A 22621-nucleotide genomic window follows, 5' to 3' on the forward strand; every position below is an offset into this window, starting at 1 on the left:
TTGAAGGTAAGAATGGTATGAATTCAATAAACCAAATTATTTCTGCAGGGAGAAAGCCACAGGAAGGGCACCGAGAACATTTCTGTCATCTGGGTCTCTTATATTCCCAGGCAATCCGCAAAAAGTGACCATGATTTTTCCTTGTTTACAAAGATTGCCTGGAAGCCAAAGGTTAGCATCTGGGGTGAACAGACAGGCCTCAGGAAAGTGAAAGGAGCTGACTGCAAACTGTAAACAATTTGGTCATTAAAGAACATAAGTGCATACATTATAAATTCATTAGATTTTAATCAAAGAAACACCGAAAAAAGATGAAGAAGTAAATCCTAACTTCTGAGTTTATTCAGGAAATAGAAGGATTATCTGCTCGGGAAAGTGTAATAGTCATGGTTCGGCTAATCCAGTGGTTCTCAACCTTGGCTGCACATTAGAATCACCTGGGAATCTTTTTAAAATCCTGATTCCTGGGCCTCATTCCGGAGGTGGTCCAGGCGAGGCTGCACCAGTTGTAGCCATTCAAGCTTGTTCTTGTATTGTTCAGGCAATTTTGCAATAAGACCGAGTTAAAATCAGCTAGTTCTTTGCAATTCTTTTTGCAGCCCTCCCCCAACAATCAAGCTATCAGAACAACAAAATAAAACCAAAACAGTCTCTCAGTAAGAACATTTTATGAGTTTCTTCTCTATCATTATTCTCTTTGGCTGAGCTCTCCTTTTTTTGACATGTGTATTTATCTTCTTTGCAATGCCTGGATTCATGGTCTTCTTCCATTCACTGTAGTCATAATTTAGCTGGATAAAAGGTAAAGGGCAAATCCATTTTGAAAGTCAATTTGTCATTTTTTGCATTTTAAACTATTTTTGTTCAGTCTCAAAATCCATTTCAGATACATTTAAAAGTTAGACTAATAAAATACTAACGTTTAGAAATCAGAATAAAATATAATTAACAGCTTTGAAAATTGTGAAGGGACATCTTTATAATTATAAGCTTAGAAAGAATAGATATAATAGTAAAGAAAATATTGACAAATTTGAGTGCATACAAAGAACAGCCTTTGCACATAAAAAACAAAAAGAAGTTACAGTATTTATTTTATGACCTCTTGAAAAAGAATGAATTCATCTCTGCAGTGTCATCAGCTCTTCTATTATTGCTTTCCCTATAACAAAGGCCTTTTATAATATACTTTTAAAAATCCTCAATGTCAGTAAAAATAAATTATAATACATCATAGACCATAGAAGACTGAACAAATGAGAAAAGAACACTAAGCCTTAAAAACATAAGTGAGCAAATTCTACAAATAGTCAAATTCTCACAAGAAGAAATCCATGGACTCAATAAACATATTAGAAAAAAGTTCAAATTCATTAGTGAACAAAGAAATGAAAACCAATCAATGAGGTGTACTTCTCCCCCACCCCACTTAATTAGAAAATTATATAATTATACACATTTCTTGTGAAGGTACAAAATAGTGGCTGTACAAATTGCTTCAAAATGTTTGGACCCAATGTTGTGTCCAAAATGTTGGATCTACTATAGATCAAGAGCTATAAAAATGTCTCAGTATCTGCTCTCTGCCAAAGTGACAGACTAGCCTGGGTGCCAGTCTCCAACACTCAAAGCTCTGGTGTAACTGTGTGACTATAGAAGTGAGAGGGTTGCATGGATCCCAGGAACCAACATCACCAACAATAGTAATCATTGAAAAATCAACTGAGGATCCTTGCTTTGATTAACTATTATGTTGAGAGTTGCAAAATGTTCATTTCCTCCTTCTACCATTTCATCTACATTTATTAGCTGCATTCTTTTATAAAAAGGAACTTGCCTTTTTTTTCTTTTAAATATAACTATGGACTTTTGGAGGTTATAATTCATTGTCATCATTATTCCACATTTAACCAGTGGAAGTCTCTATGTCCCTTTGATATGACCCAATTAGTTTTTGAGCACTTCTTTTTTTTTGAAAATCTTTATTGTTGAAAGTATTACATATGTCCCCTTTTTCCTCCCATTGACTCCTTATAGCCCCCTCCCCCGCATCCCCCAACCCAGATGAGCATTTCTTGGTTTGTGAGACAAGATGTTCAGGGCTCACATTGAACTTTTTCTGCCCTTGACCTGGAATCAGCCATTTTCCAAGATGTGCTATTCCTTTTAGTGGGGAATGGTATTTAGAAACTCATCTGGGTCAGCGGTTCTCAACCTGTGGGTCGAGACCCCTTTGGCGGTCGAACAACCCTTTCACAGGGGTCACCTAAGACCATCCTGCATATCAGATATTTACGTTACGATTCATAACAGTAGCAACGTTACAGTTATGAAGTAGCAACGAAAATAATTTTATGGTTGGGTCACAACATGAGGAACTGTATTTAAAGGACCAGATGATTGAGAAACACTGGCTTAGATGAATCTTTAATGATGAGATTTCCGGCATTGCTATCATTATTTTTTTATTTTTTATTTTTGCCAGGGACCTGTTGGAGTAGTCATGCCCTTCTGGAAGCTTCTCCAAGCACACTGTGTATAATACTGTGTATAACATTTGTCACTCGAACGCACAAGGCTGGCCTGAGTCAGACACATTCCTGGAGCTTCAGAAATCTGAATAAGACTGAGAAGGGGCGATTAGAGCAGAATCTACATCTTAGTTTCAACCTCAGTGTCATAGAACAAAAATAACTTTAGGAAAAAATTATGTTTTTTTCCCCACTGACATTTCTACTTCGTCTGGGTCATTGAATAGACAGACATAATCTAAAGCTAAAACTTCTTCCAGATGTATTCTTTATGCCCTCATTTATTCCACCCACAGAATTCAGTCTATTCTAAGGTGACTGTAGTCTATTCTAAGGTTTTATTTGTCTCTAGGCCTTAGGCCTGTACCAGAATAAACTTTCTTCTGGCCTTAACAGGAGAATGTGGAATACCCAGTTACTGAATGTGAACATGTGTGGTCTGTGTAAATTCTTTGTAGCATAGCCCGGTTGGTGTGGCTCAGTGGTTGAGCATCAATCTATGAACCAGGAGGTCACAGTTCGATTCCCAGTCATGGGAACATGCCCAGGTTGCAGGCTCGATCCCCAGTAGGGGGCATGCAGGAGGCAGCTGATCAATGATTCTCTCTCATCATTGGTGTTTCTATCCCTTTTCCCCTCTCCCTTCCTCTTTGAAATCAATAAAAATATAATTTAAAAATTTATTTTTAGCAAAAATACCAATGTATCATTCATACCCAATTTAATTTTCTAGTTTTAAACTCTCTTGCTCCAGCCATGCTGAGTGGACATAGGTGATCCTGTCCAGAGATAGTCACCTCACTCTATCAGATTCCTTTTCTCAAGGATTTGAATCAAGAGACCTAGAGGGAGGGTCCAGTCATTGGCGGTCTAACGTGAAGTTGGGCCAATGGCCCAATATAAGATGAGGGGGTAAAGAAAAATGACTGAGGTGATGACAGTTGGAGTAGACTGTAGAAAGAATCAGAGAAGGAGACCACACCATCACTAAGACAGAGAGCTTCCGATAGTCCCGCCCTCTGTCTCATTGTCTTGGAATCTGTGAAGTTTATGTAGCCTTGAAATTAACTTCTTTCTTTAGTAGGATTAGTTTGATTGCTCTTTGCAACTGACAAATCTTGGCTTAATATTATACTATACTAGAGGCCTGGTGCACAAAATTCATGCATTGGGGGGGGGGGTCTTTCAGCTCAGCCTGCACCCTCTCGCAATCTGGGACCCCTCGAGGGATGTCCGACTGCTGGTTTAGGCCCGATCCCACGCGAGATTGGGACTAAACCGGCAGTTCAACATCCCTCTTGCAATCTGGGACCACTGGCTTCTAACCGCTCACCTGCCTGCCTGCCTGATCACCCCTAACCATTCTCCTACCTGCCTGATTGTCCCTAACCACTCGCCTGCCTGCCTGATCACCCCAACTGCTCGCTTGCCTGCCTGACCACCCCTAACCGTCTCTGCCTTCCTGCCTGATTGCCCCTAACCACTCTGCCTGCCTGCCTGATGCCCCTAACCACTCTGCCTGACTGCCTGATGCCCCTAACTGCTCCCCTGCCTGACTGATCACCCCTAACCACATCTGCCTACCTGCCTCATCACCCCTAACCACTTGTTTGCCTGCCTGATCATCCCTAACTGCTCTCCTGCCTGTCTGATTGCCCCTAACCACCTCTGCCTCTGCCCCCCCCCCCCCCGCCGCTGCGGCTTTGTCTGGAAGGACGTCCAGAGGGTCATTCATCTGTCTGGTTTAATTAGCATATTATGCTTTTATTATTATAGATAATGGTGCATGCTTTATTTCAATTCTTTTTTGTTATAAGACATCTTTGTGTTTTGGGTTATTTTTATCTGTAGTTATCAGATAAAAAGACATTGTCAAATATTTGCTTAGAAAAAACTGCTCTATAAAATATTAACTAAATATGACATCTTGTTTTGCAAGAGCAATCAAATATTTGTGAATCTTTGCCTCTCTAGCTAAGATTTGGATCAATCAATCTACAGTTGACCCTGAATAACATGGGTTTGAACTGCATGGGTCCACTTATCTGTGGATTTTTTGCATCTTGTAAATAAACTATGTAAACTTACAGTATTGATAAATAAATTATAGTACTGTAAATGTATTTTCTCTTCTTTTCAATTTTCTTAATAACATTTTATTTTCTCTAGTTTACTTTATTGTAAGACTATAGTATATGAAACATATGCAAAATATGTATTAATCAACTTTATGTTATTGGTAAGGCTTCCAGTTAATATTAACTCCAACATTGTTCAAGGGTCAACAGTAATCCAACCAATCAGAAGTCAGTAATACCTCAATCCTTTATAAGCCTCATATGTGTGTCCAGCTATGCTATCTAACAGAATTTGGTAGCTCAACTGTAGTGGTGCCCATTGTGGAGCCAATCAATATTCATCAGAACATAAATGTTTATGGTTAGTGAGTCAACAAAATAAAAATATAAAGATATAAAAGGGGTAGAAATTTTAAATTGGAGAAGATAAAAATGCAACAAAAGTGACTGGCGGAATGCAGTTTGGTGTATATTTGATCTCCAGGGTCTGGCCAGTTCCAGAGCTGCCTAATTGGCTCCAGGCCTGGCCCCCTGGTATCATTCTTGCTCCAGAGTTTCCTGTGGGATCAAGCTGGGATCATACTGATTGAGCCCACATCTTTACCTGGCTTTTCCCCTGACCTCATCCTGCTTTCCCCATTCCTACAGGCTTTCCCTGCAGGCATTTTCTCAATGAAACAACTTGCACAGTAATTTGCATCTCAGTTCCATTTCTAGGGAATCCAGCTTAAGACAGTCATCTCACATTTGACCTGACTAAGCAAAGATGGTCTTCCACTTTGCTGTTGTCTGTGGTTTTGTTAGCACATCAGTGGAGGGATAACTATCCAGGCTGATCCTTTCATATTCAGTTACAGGCACATTTTGTATGATTGCACGTTCTTTATTGCACTTCACAGATATTGAGTTTTTTTTTATGAATTGAAGGCAAGACCTTCCACCAGCAAAATGATTATGATTTGCTTTATTGCGACACTGGCTTTACTGCCACAGTCTGGAACCCACAGTATCTCGGAGGTATGATTGTAGTTTTCCTCTGTGAGAATTCTTCATCTCATCACATGTTTACCATTTAGCACCTGGTGCCAGAACTCTCTTCAGAGTTGTCTTCATGTCTTTATTTGGAAAATGCCTTGATGAGCTGTATGAGGATGAAGGGAAAGACCCTGAGGGCATGTATTTAAAGAGAATGATAAAACTAAAAGATAGGTAAATTATTTGCATAAGAATAAACAGAGTTTATACTGGGGTGAATCTAAAAGGACAGAGGATTCAGAGAGGAGAGAGAGATTTGGCAATAGGACAGAGGAAGAAAATTCCCAATAGTAGAGTAGCTGGAAGACATTTAAAACTAAGAACATCTAATAGTTCATTGTAAGTTGTGTTGTTATGAAGCAAACTTCCTATAACTAAATCTTCAGTGTAAATTTAATTTGTCAGAACACCTTGTGATGGGGTAAAGAAAAAGTCAGGGCAGTAAAAATGCCAGCCCTTTGCTGACACCTACAACCAGTAGTAACAACATACTTTCACTGGGACAATGGGCCAAGTGTCCTGGCAGCAACTAGCAGTAAAGTGAGTGATGGCCCTGGGGATCCTAACAGAGACAGAGAGGTGCAGCTGTGACATGAAACTAACTTAGGAAAGGTATGAAACACATCCTCCTTTCCCCTGAAGAAAAGACAGAACAGGGAGAGAAGGCTGGAATCTGGATCTCTCTCTCTCTCTCTCTCTCTCTCTCTCTCTCTCTCTCACACACACACACACACACACACACACACACACACACACAGTCAGTACCTCCTAACTATTGTAAACTCACAGACTTTACTGAAATTCTGCCACAGAGAAACACAAAGACTTTAAATGTGTTATGTAATCTTTACTTGTCTTTCTCCCCAACCCCACACAATAGACAACATCAGAGACTGTTAGTGTTGTCCTTGGGAGGATGAAGTGCTTTTGGAAAGTGTACCCTGGAATAAACAAAAGACAAGCACAATTTGGGAACTAAAAATAATTTCCTAAGAGGAAAGAGTACCTTTCTTTCCTCCTCTCTAAGTCCTACTGGTTATTTTATGTCCTGTCTCAAATATCCACCTTTGTAAAGGGCCTCCTGACCTGTTCTCAATCAGCAATGACCTCTTCCTGCTTTGAGTCCTCTGAAGCTTAGAGTTTGAAGAGTTCTTACAAAACATTTACCTGACAGAACATCAAGAGTTTTACTGGCCACATGGAATTCTTCACAGCAAGAAAGTCAATTCATGTGACAGGCCATGTCTAATTCAGAGACAGGGTTTTAGAATCTATAAAATAATTACTAATAAAAGGGTAATATGCTAATTAGACTAAATAGACTGGACGTCCTTCTGGATGTCCTTCTGGACGTCTTTATGGACAAGGCCATAGTGGCTGCGAGGGCCGAGCAGGGCAGGCAGCCGCAGCACCTGTGAGGGCCGAGGAGGGCCAGTGGCCAGCAGTGGTAGCAGCAGCAAGGTGATGGGGGTGGCGCCTTCCCCTGATCGCCCGGTCACCTCCCGCAGAGAAGTGACCTAAGCCATCAGTAGTGCATCCCCTGAGGGCTCCCAGATTGTGAGAGGGGGCAGGCTGGGCTGAGGGCCCCCCCCCCCCGCCCAGTGCACAAATTTTCGTGCATCGGGCCTCTAGTATCTTTATAAACTCCAAAAATACAAGAACAACAGTTAATGGGTATATAACATGTACTGTGTATAAATGCTTTGCTCATACTGACTCATCTAATTCTCTTTGTGATCCTATGAGATAAGTACAGCTCTTATTCTCATTTTATAGGTAAGATAAATGAAAAACAGAAATGCTAACTGGCTTCTCTAAGGAAATAGCAAAGCTAAGATTGAACCCAAGCAGTCTGCCCTAAACTGGTAAGCCATAGTGCCTGTTGTATACATTTTAAAATCCTGGTTCACAAATTCTATTCTTCTCCCAACAAAACACTGTAACAGCTCCCATGACAAAGCTCAGGAGGGCAGACGAAAGTGAACAGGATCAGGAAAACAGATTATTTTCCCCCTCTGTTCTGGGAAATCACCAACTGTAAATCCTGAGCTCTTGGTATTCTTCACTTTTTACCAAAAAGATTATGCGTCATAAATATTAGTGGATCTGGGCCTTTGCTATATATCTTGTTGCCCCATGTCAGCCTTCAAAGGTCATAAACATACATCAGATAGGTGCTGGAGTGAGTCCCAGGTTCAGAAACATGTATATTAAGGTAACTATTCTGCCTTATTCTTACACAAGATAAGGCAGATATGTGCCCACTCAGTCACTAGCTGTTAAAGAGCTTCTTTTTTAACAATAGGGAACAGAGCAAATTTGAACATTGTCTGCCTTCTCTGAGTTTACCAATTGTTCTATTTTAATATTTATAATGAATAGAATTGATCTGTATGTTGATTATGTAATTATTTGGTTTTTCAAAATATATATTTTATTGAACTCATAGAGGGAGAGAGAGAGAGAGAGAGAGAGAGAGAGAGAGAGAGAGAGAGACATCATTGATCGGCTGCCTCCTGCACACGCCCCACTTGGAATCAAGTCCACAACCTGGGCATGTGCACTGACTGGGAATCAAACCATGACCTCCTGGTTCATAGGTCAATGCTCAACCACTGAGCCATGTCAGCTGGGCTACTATGTAATTATTTGTATGTCTTCTCATTTTTCCTCACTGGATTGAAGAACTAAAAGGCAAGACAGAATCTTTGTGTCCCCTGTATTACTTTATACAATGCCTTGCACCCTAAAAACTCATTGAATTGGACTAAGTATATTATGTATGTGTTGAATCTGACAAGGTTTGAGCAGGAAATAGGAGAGAAATCAAGAAGACAAAGAACCAAAAGAGAAATAGAAGAAGTTTAAAGAAGGAACTCTTTACAAAGATGTGGGTTGAGGGAAGGTGGAGAAGCATATTGTCCCAAATAGCTTCTATTTCTTATATATTTAAGGCCCGTCACCTATGTTGAGGTGCAGGGGGTTCCCATATAGGTGCTGCTCCTAAGTGGGACATGCACAGGTGGTCTGGACCATCCGCTTGAGGCTTGTGCCAATACCTTCTGGTCAGACACTTTCACAGAGACAGCACCGAGATCTGAGCCGAGCCAGAGAAATTATGCACAGACAAACAGGTTAGATGCAAGCACACAGGGGGTTTATTTACCAGTTCCTGATGGGTCTCAGGTGCTGGGAAGGATCCACCCGGCGATGCTCGCTGATACACACAAAAGGGTAGACGATGCCGTTGGCTGCTAGCTCTTTCGTTGATTGACAGTTAATTGGGCAGAGTTTTGTGCTGGGAACCAAGACGTGAGCATACACAGGTCCTCACGCTCTGGCGACAGGAGAGCTGTGTGCTGCTGGGTCGATCAGATTGTCTGATTATATACCCCTCTGTAGACGTGGTCTTCTTTGGTGTGTGTGTTATCAGCAGCTGCCATGTGTGGATCCACCCGGGGTCTGTTAATCTATGGGTGTGTACAGGCTTTGGGCGTTCCCATCAGATAGGTTGTTTACCAGTACTAGTTGGGTTACAAGGGTGCATTCTTGGGTCTCACACAGTATTCCTATATCTAACATTAGGCACTATAATAATTACTATAACAGTCCACACAGGGTTACATGCTTTAAGTCTTACATTCTAAGGTCCTAACATTAAGTACCATAATGATTACTATAACACATATAGGGGCTAGAAAGAGCAGAGAGCTTTCTCCTTCTCTGGGTCTGAAGGGACAAGGAGAGGGCGTGGCTGCTGGAATCTGGCAAGAACTGAAGCTGTAGGAGAAAGGCTGTCTAGCAAGAACTGTCAACTTGGGTGGGGGAACACAGACACTGCCAAACTGTGACCTAGCAGAGACAGAGAGAGGGGGAGAGAGGAAGAGCTGATGGAGCAAATACCTGGACCTCTATCTCTTCCCATAATCAGATCTCCTGGAGGAGCCTCCCAATGGCCCAGTCAACTGGAAGCCAACAGACAGCATGGCACAGTTAGATAGGTATAGAGTAAGGTTCATTTATTCATTCAATACCTGTTGATTACTTCGTATGTGCAAAGCACGAGACTCAGTAACGTGAAAGAAACAAATATAAAAAATGGCACAATTGCTATTTACATTTTGAAAATGATTCATAATGGATTGCACCAAAAAAGCTTTTACCTGTTTAAAACCTGAAGAGCGCAGTGCAGGTGGGAGTCATTCACACCAGAGGAGCCGAGGGGGTGCTGGGACCAAGGGCTAGGAGGGCCACCATCCCACTCCCTTCCTCTCTCCCCTGGTGACACACCAAGCTTTGAATGTTTAAGTGTTCCCAGTGGGCTTGAATGCAAAGTGACAATTTGCTCTTCTCAACTCCTCACCATCACTCCTTAGAGAAAAAATCTGTTTAATTCTGGTGACAATCTCAAAAATATGCTTATACTGAAATTTTGATTGGTCAACTGTAGACACTATTAACTGACTTCAAGAAAATAGCCGCAGAGAAAAGACCTTCATTTAATTACAATCACAGATGACTGGTCCCCATGGTCTACCTATCACCCAGAGTGAAGGTCAACAGCTGTCCAGCTCCGCCCAGGTCTGCAGAGCCTCCAGTTGGCTCCTGGGCATCTCACTCTTTTTTTTTTTAAATTTTAACTTTAGTTTTTTCAAAGTAATACAGAATCATTTTTAAAAATCCATTAGTATTACAAAACTTATAATGAAAAAAACCTAGACCCTGTTCCCTATCCTATTCCGTCTCCATTTTTCTTTCCACAGAGGAACTATTTTCAAATTTTTAGTTGTTTCTTCTGGTATTTTTCTCTATATTTCTAAAAATATAATGGTAATATTTTGACTTTTATACACATCAAAAATATTCACAGTAGTTATATAGGTAACATCATGCTTACAAAATCTTTAACCTCTGCTTTTTTGGGGTCTCTATTTCATTTGCTTTTTATTCCAATTTCTCCACATCTCTAGATGAGATTCCCAACTGAAAATTCCATACCTTAAAGATTACTCAATTGCAATGGAACGTAAAGAATATATCTTAATGCCCACAAGTATTTAATACATTTATTCCTGAGATATGCATGAACTACATTAATAAATGACTTTAAGTTCATTTAAGGAAACTTTAAGAAACTTGCTATTTAAAGATAGACCTGTGTATGAGCCCTTTGTCAAAAATTAGTTTGTTTTCCAATCCCTGTTCATTAGTATTATATGCCTTATTCATCCTCTCCAATGTCATATTTACTCTAAAAATATCCTTACATTCAATCTATGACCTATTGTGATATGAAGATAAATTCTTTTTCTATTTCCTTGTCTTGCACTTTGTAAGGTTTTTCTCATTGCTCAGTCTCTATTATCTCATTTGGATCCTAAATTAATTTGTCCCCCCCCCCCCGACATATCTGTATATGCTGGATCTGTATGCTTTGTTCAACAAATTTTTAAGAAGATTATTATGTTCCAAAGTTGTTTTTCAAAAGAACCAATTCAGTTCTATTTCTGAATACCATCATTATAAAAATCTTTCCAAAAGCATTCTTTCTCCCAAGTGATTTGATATGGTGTCTATTTTGAACACATGAGCAAGCAGAATTATTTCTAAATCATAGCAAAGTGTTTAACTTACAGCTGAAAGTTTCATTCAATTCTGGAAGCTTTATCAGAGTGGATGTGGATGTCCTCATCACAGAACAAGGTGCGGAAATATCAGACACAACACCTGAATTCAGGAAGTTTTGGTGTTTGGGGTGATGCATACATGAAAGAAGTAAAACTTAACATGTATGGAGTTTGAAAGCCAAAAGTGAACGATGCAGGTAAACAGTGCTTATAGGGTCTCCAAGAAATGAAGAGATCACTGTGGGGGCCTTGGTAGTCGATGGAAGGTTTTGTGTGGTTCTTGAGATCAGAAAGCTTTAAAAATGGAGCAGGGCATAGGCAGGGGGGACAGTGGAGAACAAGAGACAGTGCTGTGGCAGAACTGACCTGTGGTATCTGGGAGATATGGAAGGCCCTGACTTGCTTGCACTGAGCTGAAGCTGAGAGCTAAAATGGAACCTATCTGACAGCAAGGGCTTCCTTCCACATTGTGGAGTATGACATCGGGATAATTTTTATTGTAAGGATGTCTTATTACAGATGTGCTGGGGACACTCGAGTCTCAACTTACGCAAAGTAGACCTTAGAAAAAAATGTTGCATACTATGCACCAACCAAGTTTTGCCATAAGAAAGAACTCTGTGTGGTATGAAACTACAAAGTGGTTTGAAGTGGGGAAGATTATCTCCAAGCAGCACAAGACGTACATTTTCAGGGCATTAGTGCGGGTTGCTTCAGGGTTATTTGTATTATTCCACCTCCTCTCTCTCCTCCCCCCCTTTCCTCTTTTGCATTCTGATCATGCCTGGGAGGATTCTGCTAAGGCTGGACCTGTATTAAGAGCCACTTACACCAGATTCATGACTAGTCATGCATGGTTCATTAGATTTTACGTTTATGCCAAAACGGTGAAGCTTTGGGTGCTAATATGGAAGCAATATAAATGTATCTTAAAGTGTTTTCAACTAGTGCAAAATTTGAGTGGCTAAAACAGTACAGAGTCAAAATAAATATCATGAAAGTAGGGCTTCTTTGCATTTTCTTACCAGGAGTGCAAAACAGGTCAATTCACTGAATAGCAGTTTATCAAAAGATCAGTTTTCTAAAACACCAATTTGCTGAGTACCAGTTCATGATTTATGATCCAGTGATTAGCTGATTGATTGCTTCATCAAAAGACCTGCTTGCTGAATTATCAATACACACTTAAAACTTCATTCCATTAGCTACTATAGCAGAATGGCATATTTACTCATTCTATCCATAAAAATGCAAAGAAAATGTGGCTATTTTATTTTTCAACAATTAATTCAATCTCCCTTATGAGCACTCCCTTCAGTCCCCAAACTCCTACCCTACTTGTTAGTGTGGGCCAGGGAAACTTAAATTAAGGGTTTATCATATTCTGCTTTCAAATGTCTCCTTTTAGTCTATGCCTTTTAAATGCTTATTCTTTCCCAGTTTTTCACTTTCCGCCTTGTCCCTGACAAAGATGGCTTCTGGGATCATGGTCTTATGTGTCCTTGTGGCAGTGACGGGGGGCGGGGAGGGGAGGTGCTCTGATCTGTGAGTGGATCCTTGTGCTTCTGTGGAAAGAATGTCACCTGTCCATCTTGTCCCTGCTCTCCCTGCTGGCTCACGTTGCTGAAGTCTGGTAAGGTTACTGGAGAGCTTGTGCTCTAGTTTCTCTCAGACTAGTCTAGTTTGTTAACTCAGACTCCCCTCAGCTGTTGGTGATGCTGTATATTTCCCCTAAGATCTGGCTGTGAATCCTATTTGGTTCTTGCCCTGGAGACATGGCTCTCACTGCAGGATGACCCTGAAAAGCTTATCGCCAGCAACAGTGACTCCTGTGTGCTCTACTACTGCCACGTGGGAGCTACGAGTAATTTTCCATATCACCAGAAGCCGAGGAAGATTAGGCAGCCGCCAAGACCATGCAATCTCATAGCCCTTGCAACTTTACTCTAAAGCAGCTGCCTCAAGTTGTTGAAGGGCTGCTCCCAAAGTTGTGCCGTCTGACATTGTGTGATGCAAGGATCCCAGGTACCTCCTCGAAGTTTGCATCTTTCTCTCAGCCTATCTTCACTGGGACACCAGCCCAGAAATCAGAAATTAGACAGCAAACATCACAAATCCTGCTTTGTCTCTACTTCTGTCCTCTTCTCTTCTCCATAATCTCCTAGAGCCTGAGACGGTCCCAACTGCCACCTCTTGCCTTCCACCATATCTTTCTTCCTGGGAGGGGGGCTTTGTCACTCTGCTCCGCCCTTCTTTGGGGCTATCACAGAATGGCTCCCTGCCTGAGAACTTAATTTGCTGGGGAGAAGAAAGACAACTTGAACTTCTGAGAGATCTGACTTTGTTTCTGTTCTCAGGGGCATGTTAATTTTCATAGATCCATAATTTAAAGGGTCATGAAAGACTGACCATTTGTGTATCACACATTCAACACTGACAAAGTGCTTAAATATCTGAAATGGGGGGAAATAACTTGGTTTTGCTTTATGATGTGTTGGACTAGAGGCAAGTAGAGAAATGTCCTCTTATATTCACAATATCTTTCAGCTATGGCATTTTGCTGCCCTCTCACAAAAAGCTGCCTCTGAATAGCATATTAAAACTTCAAGGAAATTTGAACCAAGCTGAGCCCAGAGTGGATATGATGCCAAATGTGTTGAGCCAATAAGTCTTGAATCAACAAGAGTAACTCCAAAGATTATGTCCTATCTAGGAAGTAGAAGAAAAGATTTTTCCCCAAACAAAACATAACACTAAATTATAATTTCATAGATATTTACTGAATAGTATTAAGGGTAAGGCAATGTGCTGGGCAGCACTTGACAGAACTTCCACAGAGCCATTAGGTAACCAATGGACAAGGTGATTCAGGATGCTCATTACCAACTGTCCTCTTTGCTTGTGACTTAGGGGGTTCCCAGGATGTGGGACTTTCAGTGCTAAAACTGGTCAAGTCCCAAGCAAACCAGGATGAATTGTTCATCTTACTGAGACAACCTCAGCTCCAAATTTTATGATTTTAATCCCAAATTTCTGCTGGATTATAATATCCCCTGGATGTTCCAGTTAAGATGGTGGAGTAGGTAAATACAATATTGGGGACCTCCTACAACCACATCAAAATTACAGAACCACCATTATTCATAACTGCTTGAAATCTAGATGAACACAAGTCCTACAATGAAGGATATAAAGAAAAAGCCACATCGAAACTGGGAGGAGGAACGGAGACAGGAATGGCCTGGTTCCACACCCACATATGATGGATAAAAATTGGGAGGGATATCTTGGCTACAGAGAACCCCCCTGAGGAGCTAGGGGGTCTGAGCCCCATACCAGTATCCTAAGCCCATAGTTCCAGTGCCAGAAAGAGAGTCCCCATAAGTTCTGACTGTGAAAACCAGCATGGATTGTGGCTGAGTGAGATGGAGGGCTGCTGGAGTCCCAGGTATTCCTCTTAAAGGGCCCACACAGGAACTTACTCAGATTTTCTTGCTTCAAGCTTCAGTGCTAGGGCAGCAGCTCAAAAGGCACCAGAGACATAGGTAGGGAACTGAATTGTCTGGCTTCAGGGTGAAGGCTAGGGTGACAGTTTTGTCCCAGACAGAAGTTTTGGCAGAGGCCATTGTTCCTTTTCTGAGCCCTCCCTCACAGACCCCCAGGTGGGCACCATATCTGAATCTCTATCAATCTCACTAACACTGTTGGCCTTACCTTGGTGATTTCATGAGACCCCACCCCACCCAACTTGTGGGCCCAACCCAAGACATTTCCAGTGGCTTTTCTATACAAATGGCCTCTCTTGGTTCAGGCTTCAGAAAAGAAGCAGGATCTGGCTTCTTCTTACCTTGTACCTCTGGTTAATTGGCCCCAGGCCTGGCACTAGCAGTAGCTGGCCTTGGTTAGCAGCGTGGCCTCTCCTGGGCACCTCCAAGCCCAGCAGTCATCTGCAGATTGCTCTATAGTTCTTGCCAGGTGGCCCCAGGCAGGGCACAAGCATTAGCTGACCTTGCACTTCCTAGGAGGCCCCAGAGTTAATGCACCTAGTGGACAGCTGTAGACCATGCTCTGTGGGGTCAGCTCCTACACACCAGCTCCTCCTCTGTAGTTACAGCCACTTCTTGAAGCCAATTAGCTGTGGGCTCAATCCCTCTGAGTGATATGCTATCAAGGCTCAACTACAACAGGACAGTGCACACAGTCCACAAAAGTTGCACCCAGAGCTCTCAGCATAGGACACTGGGCACCCATTGTGCCACTGGGACCTATAGGACACTACATAAGGCCACTCTACCACGTCCAGGAGACGTAGAAGCTCTACCTCATACACAGAAACAAATATAAGGAAGCAACCAAAATGAGACAAAGAAACAGGTCCCAAATGAAGAACAGGAGAAATCTCCAAAAATGAAATGGAGGCAAGCAAACTACCAGATACAGAATTCAAAACAATGGTTATAAGGATGCTCAAGGAACTCAGTGAGAACTTCAATAGCATAAAAAACAACAACATAGTAACCACAAAAAGAACCAGTCAGAAATGAAGAATGCAATAACTGAAATAAGGAATACACTAAAGGAATCAACAACGGATTAAATAAAGCAGGGATTGAATTGGTGATTTGGAAAACACCCTATCAGAACAGCAAAAAAATAATAAAAAAAATTGAGGATAGTGTAAGGAGCCTCTGGGACAACTTTAAGAGTATCAGCATTCACATCATGGGGATGCTAGAAGGAAAAGAGAAAGAGCAAGAAATTGAAACCTGTTTGAAAAATAATGACAGAAAACTTCCCTAACCTGATGAAGGAAATGAACATACAAGTCCAGGAAGTGCAGACAGTCCCAAACAAGATGAATCCAAAGAGGCCCACATCAAGACACATCATAATTAAAATCCCAAATATTAAAGACAAATCTTAAAAGCAGCAGGTGAAAAGCAGTTAGTTACCTACAAGGGATCTCCCATAAGACTGTCAACTGATTTCTCAACAGAAACCTTGCAGGCCAGAAAGGGATTGGCACAAAATATTCAGAGTGATGAAAAGCAAGGACCTACAACCAAGATTACTTTACCCAGCCAAGCTATCATTTATAATTGAAAGACATATAAAGAGCTTCCCAGACAAGAAAAGTTAAAAGAGTTCATCACCACCAAACCAGTATTACAAGAAATGAAAAAAGGGTCTTCTTTTAGAAGAAGAAGAAGGATAAAAATTTGAATAATAAATTTTTCATAAATACAATAAAATCTCACCTTTTGTGACAGCAGGGATGGACCTAAAGGGTTTTATGCTAAACGAAATAAGTCAGTCAGAGAAAGAGAATTACCATAGGATTATACTCTTATGTGGAATTTAAAGAACAGTATAAAGGAACAAACAAAACAGAAACAGATTCATAGATACAGAGAACAGACTGATGGTTGGCAGAGGGGGGGCGGGGAGTTGGGGCACTGGGTGAAAAAGGTGAACAGATTAAGAAGTACAGATTCATAGTTACAAAATAGTTATGGGAATGTAAAGTACAGCATTGGGAATCCTATATAATAAAAGCTTAATATGCTAAGTGTCTGGTTGTCCGGTCATCCGGTTGTCCATTCAACCAATCAAAGCATAATATGCTAATGCTGCTCAACCGCTCGCTATGACATGCACTGACCACCAGGGGGCAGACACTCCAACCGGTAGGTTAGCTTGCTGCTGGGGTCCAGCTGATTGGGGCTGACTGAGACAGGCTGGACATGCCCTGGAGCCCTCCCGTGGTCCCTTCCCGGCTGGCCAACCTCCCGCGTCCCTCCCCGGCCCTGATTGTGCACGGGTGGAGTCCCTTGGCCTGGCCTGCACCCTCTAGCAATCCGGGACCCCTCAGGGAATGTCGGAGAGCCAGGTTTGGCCCGATCCTGCAGGCCAGGCAGAGGGACCCTACTTGTGCATGAATTCATGAACTGGGCCTCTAGTATTGTCAATAATATTGCAATAACTCTGTATGGTGCCAGGTGGATACTGGAAATATCAAGGGGAACACTTTGTAAAGTATATGATTATCTAACCACTATACTGTACACCTGATACTAAATACAAAATAATATTGAATGTAAACTATAATTAAAAAATTTTTAAGTTAAAAAAAATGACAACCCTTGATATTTGAAGTAATTTATGGACCTGTAGAAATAAGCAGAGGTGTGCAGGAAAGAGTTCTCTGGTCTTTGGAAAACTGGTTCTGCTGCTTTACTAGCTGACTGACCTGAATTAGTCATGATACATGATATAAATGGAAATAACCATCATAAAGGTTTATTGTGAAGATTAAATAAAATCATGTATAGGATGGTGTTTTGCATTATTTACAATATTATTTATTTGTAGTCATATTCCTTCAGCAATAATAGAATAATAGAAAAGAAAAATTCTGTTTTTCTGCAGTTTCTCATGATGTTTTCCCCTCAACATGCTTTATAATTCACCAGTTAAAAATATTTGAAGATACAGCAGAACACAAAGTATTATTTTACTGCCCTCTTTGGGACACATTTGGAACTACACTCATGTGCAGTTGTTTTCCAAAAGCAATGTAGCTATGTTTTAAACGTATCAGCAACAGTGATTACCAATGTAGAGCCTGAAGGCTTTTTAGCTTCTAGATCAATCATAAAGAATTGAGTCAACAATGACTAACACCTGTCACAGAGCTATGCAAAGGGATGAGGCTGGTCTCCTGGAATGATTAGCTGTTAAAACTGGAAGGAACATTAGAAACCAATCCTTGCAGATGGCTTCCTGTCTGCTGCCCCCGAGCTCAACTCAGGGATTTAGTAACAGGAAGAGTAGTAGGTTTCAGGTCTGGGAGGCGCCCTGAAGAGGAGAAAGTCAATCTCTGGCACAAGGGAGAGACAACAGCCATCAGGCTCTACACGTATGTATGGTCTATGTATCTACTAGTATATATGAAAGAAAGAATGAATGAATAAATGAAACTCTGGTGGCAGAGCTATTTGTTTCTGACCCTGGGCCTTGTCTGGGTTGAGAGTGGAAATCAGAAACTCAGCCTTAGAACCTCTGATCTGCCAATGTAAGCTCTGGCTGGAGGGGAACTTTGAGGGGGAGGGGTGATGGGAATGTTTTTTTGTGTTTTTTGTTTTGTTTTATCTTGATCTAGCGGTGATCCAATACTGGTGCATATAAGTAGGCAAAGTTGTCAAGCAGTACACATAAGGTTCATTCATTTTTACGTCCTGTGAATTGTGGCTCAGTAAGATACTGTTAAAATCTCCTTTCCTCTCTTCACCCTTTCCACCAATTAGAATTCCATTCTGGTTTCCTGGCTCCTCTTTTACAACATTCTGGTGTGGTAATGGTAGGGGTTAGGTCATCCTGAGGTATCTTCATTATAGGAAGCAGGAAGGAGGTAGAAAATTTCCAAAGACGACTTGCCTCCACCCTGCAACTTTACTCAGGAGTCAAGTAGTAGCAACTGTTTCAAATGTCACAAAAGAACATCCCCCACCTACTCCTTGCTTACCCGGGTGGATGGAGCTGGAGAAGAAACACAGCTGTTTTATTCTCCTATATCATCTTCTGGAAGCTTTATTATTTTATTACCATTTACCTTAAGGTCAATAATCAACTTGGAATGAGGCAAAATAGAAGTTTAATTTTTTTCATATGCAAACCAATTGACCATTTGATTTAAAAACACTTTATTTAAAAGATTTCCCTTTGTTCACTGTTCTGTGCACAGTCTCATGCAATGATTCATTTGTTGGATTATTCTCATAATGAGCTTTGGTACTAAGCCAACAAATGGACAGTTATTGGGTTGAACCTTTTGTGATATTAATATTATCTTCATTTTACTCTGAGGCAACCGAGGCTCACAGATGTTAATTAGTTTAGTGAGCAGGTTCTTCTGTACAAAGATTCACCTTATTAATGCCTTAAATGAGATATAAATTTTAAATGGATTCATCATTTAGCAGATAACAGGAAGAAGAAAGGGACTCGGGTCTGCTAAGGCACTTCTGTTAAGTTCATGTAGTGTCCATTTCTGACTCCAAAACAGTTGTTTCAGCTCCATCGTTATGTTTTCATTGCAGCCTAGTGGGAAAAGAGGAAGAACATAGAAATGCATGCCCCTTATTTTAGGAATGTTACCGGAAATCACACAATTCCACTCAGATCCTATTGTCCAAAATTCAGATATACAGTATAGCCACAGGGAGCCTGGGAAATGGAGTCTTTACTTTAGGTGGCCAGTGTCTCGCTGAAATTTTGGGTCTCTGTTACTACAGGAAAAAAGGAGAGAATGGATATTGGAACTGCTAGCCATAGTCATATACTTAGTTGCAGAATAGCCGAGATTCAGACAAAAGTCTGTGTGACTCCAGACTGTACTGCACAGCTCATGACAACTAGCTGGACCGCAAAGCTTGCCTTTGGAGAAACTTCTTGGGAGACATTTCTGTCAGAGCTTAATTCCTAGATGTCTCCCCACACATGTGTATAATTTTCTTTTATTAGAAAATATAATTATTTAACTCGATATATTTTGTTGTTGTAGCTTTCTGAAAAATGGAGCTAAATTTAGATAGTGCTATCGTGAGTAAAATAGTTTCCAAAGCCTATTTTAATCCTTCCTCCACTGACTTGACTTTGACTTCTTTCTATACCATTTCCCTCTCTCCCTTCTCTCCTTACCTCCAAGTCCCACCCCGCCCCTCCTCTCCCCTTCCCTCCCCTCCCTCTCTTCTCCTCTCCTCTCCTCTCTCCCTTTCTCTCTGCCTTTCTGGGTATGAGGAGGATGAAGGAAAGTGGTGAGTAACAAAGTTTATTTCACCTTTTAATTCTTTTTTTAACTTTTATTAATAGTTTTTATTACACAAGTAATACATATTCATTGTAGAAAAATTAGAAAACACAGAAAAGCGAAAAGAAATAATAATCACCCATAATCCCACTACCCATAAATAACTACTATTAACATTTAATGTATGTCCTTCTAGCTTTCTTATGCATATATATACATACATAGATAGATTTATATATAATTATCTTTTTTACAAATATTGTATCATACTATCCATACTGTTTTATAACATGTGTTTTATATTTAATATATATTGTGAACATTGCTGTTTATTCCCTGAAAAATTATACAGATACTACATGCTCATTGTGGAAAATTCAGAAATTACAGATATGCAAAAAGAAAATATAATTGCTCCAAATCTCACCTCTCAGAGATAATTACTGTTAAAATTTTAGCAAATAGCCTTTCAGACTCTTTAATGCACACATGAATATGTATATTTTTTAAAATGGATTTCTTCTGTAACTTCCTTTTTTTCATTTAACAATATAGCTTCTTCATTTCCCTACATATACATATGATTCTTATTTTTAATTGATGCACAGTATTCCATTGAAAGGATATACCATATTTAACCAGCCCTTTACTGTAGACATATTTACATTTTTCTATTCCCCCAAATATTGCTGCTATAAGCATCCTTTCTTGCATATATTTTTTGAATGATGAATGAATGTAACTTAGTTCATTTTTTCTGACCTTTTCGAGGAGAATTTCCCTAAAGTGGAATTACCTGGCATACATGTAAAATACATTGCCAAAATATTTTCCAGAAAGATTGACTCAATTTACACTCATGTTGACTCTGTGAGAGAATATTCATTTCCACACTTCCTTCTGTCCCTGGGCACTTTAATTCTTTATACCTTTCTGATACACAAAAAGGAATATATTACAATAATTTACATTTTTGATTACCAGTATATTCAAATAGTTTCATATTTATCATTAGTGCATTATTTAAATTTATGGTACATTGCCAGTTCGTGTCTTGGCTCAATTTTCTACTGGAAAGTTGGATATTTTTTTGAGTCATAAAATGTCATTTATTCATGAATTCATTATTCACTCATCCAATAAATGTTTTTAGTATTTGCTTTGTGTCTAGCACTGTGTTAGGTGTAGAAGATATAGCAGTAAGCAAAAGAAACATGGTTGCTGCCTTCTTGAACTTCCAGTTTAGTGGATATAGACAATTAAATAAGCAATAATGAAAAAGTGCAGTAGAAGAGAAAAGAATGAAATGGCAACATTTGGAAGGATAGGGGATTGTAAACCATGGAAACTTCTCAAAGTAGTGGAATTTAAACTCCTGATATATATTACAGGTCTACACTTTTTGTTGCATATATTTCAACTTTTGTTTTCTCTTTATCTGATTTATTTTTCATTGTATAGGAGTTTTGGATTTTCAATTGGTCAAACCCATCCATCTTTTCCTTTGTTGTTTCTTCCTTTTGTGTCATGCTTAGAAAGGCTGTTTTCCACATGAAAATTATATAAATGATCATCAGTATTGCCTGCTAGTCCTTTTATATGTTTATTTATTTGCTTTAGCATTTTAATCTTTACTGCAGTCAGAATTAGTTTTGATAAAAGTTATGAGGCATAGATATAATAATTTCCCCAAAATGGCTAACCAGTTATCTATATATGAAAGCCTAAGCGACCATCCAACCGGTATCTATGACATGCACTGACCACCAGGGGGCAGACGCTCAATGCAGGAGCTGCTGAGCTGCAGTGACTTGGCAGCTGTGGTTCTCGGGTGATGCACCTGGAACCACAGAGGGGGGAGCCCGATTCTGGGGTGCATCACCTGAGAACTGCCCTCTCTCAATCCGGGACCCCTTGCGGGATGTCAGAGAGCCGGTTTCAGCCTGATCCCCGCAGGCCAGGCTGAGGTACCCCACTGGTACATGAATCCATGCATCGAGCCTCTAGTACCAATATAATTTACTTAATAATCTAATCTTTCCTCAGGGATTTGAAATGTCATTTTTATAATGTACTCCATTCTTCTATGTTCTTGGGTTTATTTCTGGACTTTATATTTAATGCTAATGATTTATTTTGAGCCAATACCATCACTACTCTTTTTCATGCTATCGATAGTTACCTGAAACTTGAGCATTTTGCATTTGGTGACATTCTAGAATACAAAGAAATGATAGACATTGCCTAGGGATGTGTGTGGGGTGGGAAATTAATCTGGGTGATATCCCTGATCCTTTCAACTCTGAGACTTCCAGAGTCTGAAATTCATATGGGATCATTGTTAATATGGCCCATTTGTTTGCTGTCTAAGATAAATTAGATGCTTTTCTACTTGGTTTCCCCCTCTCACTCTAAAGCTCAGCTTTCAGAAGGTGGCAGTATTGCCAAACAGTAAGTATCAAATGTTACATGGAGCACCAAGGAGCCAAAGGATCTGGCAGGATTTTAGAATCTCCCCACGAGCTTTCATTAGAGGAGGCA

This window comes from Myotis lucifugus, unplaced genomic scaffold (assembly GCF_000147115.1).
Source record: "Myotis lucifugus unplaced genomic scaffold, Myoluc2.0 scaffold_0, whole genome shotgun sequence".
Taxonomy (NCBI): Eukaryota; Metazoa; Chordata; class Mammalia; order Chiroptera; family Vespertilionidae; genus Myotis; species Myotis lucifugus.